Here is a 3635-nt window from a genome sequence, read left to right as displayed (position 1 = left end):
ACACTCTTTTGCAGTACACATTGAAGGGGGGGCAACTTAGGTAAAATAAAGCCAGTTTGTGCAAGGGCCTCCAAATTGCCTCTTTTTCCTGCCTGTATACGTACGGACTGTCTGACGTGCCTACTTGGATGCGGTCACTCATATAATCCTCCACCATTCTTTCAATGGTGACAGAATCATATGCAGTGACAGTAGACGACAAGTCAGTAATCGTTGGCAGGTCGTTCAGTCCGGACCAGATGTCAGCACTCGCTCCAGACTGCCCTGCATCACCGCCAGCGGGTGGGCTCGGAATTCTTAGCCTTTTCCTCACAGCCCCAGTTGTAGGAGAATGTGAAGGAGGAGCTGTTGACGGGTCACGTTCCGCTTGATTTGACAATTTTCTCACTAGCAGGTATTTGAACCTCTGCAGACTTGTGTCTGCTAGAAAGAGAGATACAACGTATGATATAAATCTAGGATTGAGCACGGTGGCCAAAATGTAGTGCTCTGATTTCAAAAGATTGACCACCCGTGAATCCTGGTTAAGCGAATTAAGGGCTCCATCCACAAGTCCCACATGCCTAGCGGAATCGCTCCATTTTAGCTCCTCCTTCAATCTCTCCAGCTTCTTCTGCAAAAGCCTGATGAGGGGAATGACCTGACTCAGGCTGGCAGTGTCTGAACTGACTTCACGTGTGGCAAGTTCAAAGGGTTTCAGAACCTTGCACAATGTTGAAATCATTCTCCACTGCGCTTGAGTCATGTGCATTCCCCCTCCTTTGCCTATATCGTAGGTAGCTGTATAGGCATGAATATCCTTTTGCTGCTCCTCCATCCTCTGAAGCATATAGAGGGTTGAATTCCACCTCGTTACCACCTCTTGCTTCAGATGATGGCGGGGCAGGTTCAGGAGTGTTTGCTGGTGCTCCAGTCTTCGGCACGCGGTGGCTGAATGCCGAAAGTGGCCCGCAATTCTTCGGGCCACCGACAGCATCTCTTGCACACCCCTGTCATTTTTTAAATAATTCTGCACCACCAAATTCAATGTATGTGCAAAACATGGGACGTGCTGGAATTTGCCCACATGTAATGCACGTACAATATTGGTGGCGTTGTCCGATGTCACAAATCCCCATGAGAGTCCAATTGGGGTAAGCCATTCTGCGATGATGTTCCTCAGTTTCCGTAAGAGGTTGTCAGCTGTGTGCCTCTTATGGAAAGCGGTGATACAAAGCGTAGCCTGCCTAAGAACGAGTTGGCGTTTGCAAGATGCTGCTACTGGTGCCGCCGCTGCTGTTCTTGCTGCGGGAAGGAATACATCTACCCAGTGGGCTGTCACAGTCATATAGTCCTGAGTCTGCCCTGATCCACTTGTCCACATGTCCGTGGTTAAGTGTATATTGGGTACAACTGCATTTTTTAGGACAGTGGTGACTCTTTTTCTGACATCTGTGTACATTCTCGGTATCGCCTGCCTAGAGAAATGGAAACTAGATGGTATTTGGTACCGGGCACACACTACCTCAAGCAATTCTCTAGTTCCCTGTGAATTAATGCTGGATACCGGACACACGTTTAACACCACCGAAGCTGCCAAGACCTGAGTTATCCGCTTTGCAGCAGGATGACTGCTGTGATATTTCATCTTCCTCGCAAAGGACTGTTGGACAGTCAATTGCTTACTGGAAGTAGTACAAGTGGTCTTCCGACTTCCCCTCTGGGATGACGATCGACTCCCAGCAGCAACAACAGCAGCGCCAGCAGCAATAGGCGTTACACTCAAGGATGCTTCGGAGGAATCCCAGGCAGAAGGGGACTCGTCAGACTTGACAGTGACATGGCCTGCACGACTATTGGCTTTCCTGTCTAAGGAGGAAATTGACACTGAGGGAGTTGGTGGTGTGGTTTGCAGGAGCTTGGTTAAAAGAGGAAGGGATTTAGTTGTCAGTGGACTGCTTCTGCTGTCACCCAAAGTTTTTGAACTTGTCAATGACTTCTGATGAATGCGCTCCAGGTGACGTATAAGGGAGGATGTTCCTAGATGGTTAACATCCTTACCCCTCTTTATTACAGCTTGACAAGGCAACACACGGCTTGACACCTGTTGTCCGCATTTCTGTTAAAATAATTCCACACCGAAGAGGTGATTTTTTTGTAAAGGCATGTCAATGGCCATATTTGTCACATGGACAACAGGTGTCTCCCCGGGTGCCTGACTTAAACAAACCACCTCACCAACAGAATCCTCCTTGTCAATTTCCTCCTCAGCGCCAGGAACACCCATAAACTCATCCTGGTGTACTTCAACAGTGACATCTTCAATTTGACTATCAGGAACTGGACTGTGGGTGCTCCTTCCAGCACTTGCAGGGGGCGTGCAAATGGTGGAAGGTGCCACCTCTTCCCGTCCAGTGTTGGGAAGGTCAGGCATCTCAACCGACACAATTGGACTCTCCTTGGGGATTCGTGATTTAGAAGAACGCACAGTTCTTTGCTGTGCTTTTGCCAGCTTTTCATTTTTCTAGCGAGAGGATGAGTGCTTCCATCCTCATGTGAAGCTGAACCACTAGCCATGAACATAGGACAGGGCCTCAGCCGTTCCTTGCCACTCCATGTCGTAAATGGCATATTGGCAAGTTTACGCTTCTCACCAGATGCTTTTAATTTTGATTTTTGGGTAATTTTACCGAACTTTTGTTTTTTGGATTTTACATGCTCTCTACTATGACATTGGGCATCGGCCTTGGCAGACGACATTGATGGCATTTCATCGTCTCGGCCATGACTAGTGGCAGCAGCTTCAGCACGAGGTGGAAGTGGATCTTGATTTTTCCCTATTTTACCATCCACATTTTTGTTCTCCATTTTTTAATGTGTGGAATTATATGCCAGTAATATATCAATAGCAATGGCCTACTACAATATATACTGCGCACAACTGAAATGCACCACAGGTATTGATGGATAGTATACTTGACGACACAGAGGTAGGTAGAGCAGTGGCCTACTGTACCATACTGCTATATATTATATACTGGTGGTCAGCAAAATGTGCAAAACTGAAATGCACCACAGGTATGGATGGGTAGTATACTTGACGACACAGAGGTAGGTAGAGCAGTGGCCTTCTGTACCGTACTGCTATAGTATATACTGGTGGTCAGCAAACTGTGCAAAACTGAAATGCACCACAGGTATGGATGGATAGTATACTTGACAACACAGAGGTAGGTAGAGCAGTGGCCTACTGTACCGTACTGCTATATATTATATACTGGTGGTCAGCAAAATTCTGCACTGTCCTCCTACTATATATATTGCGCACAACTAAAATGCACCACAGGCATGGATGGATAGTATACTTGACAACACAGAGGTAGGTAGAGCAGTGGCCTACTGTACCGTACTGCTATATATTATATACTGGTGGTCAGCAAAATTGTGCACTGTACTCCTACTATATATACTGTGCACAACAAAAGTGCACCACAGGTATGGATGGATAGTATACTTGATGATACAGAGGTAGGTAGAGTAATGGCCTACTGTACCGTACTGCTATAAATTATATACTGGTAGTCAACAAAATTATGCACTGTACTCCTACTATATATACTGCGCACAACTAAAATGCACCACAGGTATGGATGGAT

The sequence above is a fragment of the Pseudophryne corroboree genome, chromosome 1, assembly GCF_028390025.1.
Source record: "Pseudophryne corroboree isolate aPseCor3 chromosome 1, aPseCor3.hap2, whole genome shotgun sequence".
NCBI classification, from domain to species: Eukaryota; Metazoa; Chordata; class Amphibia; order Anura; family Myobatrachidae; genus Pseudophryne; species Pseudophryne corroboree.
Note: the sequence above shows the minus strand (reverse complement) of the source record.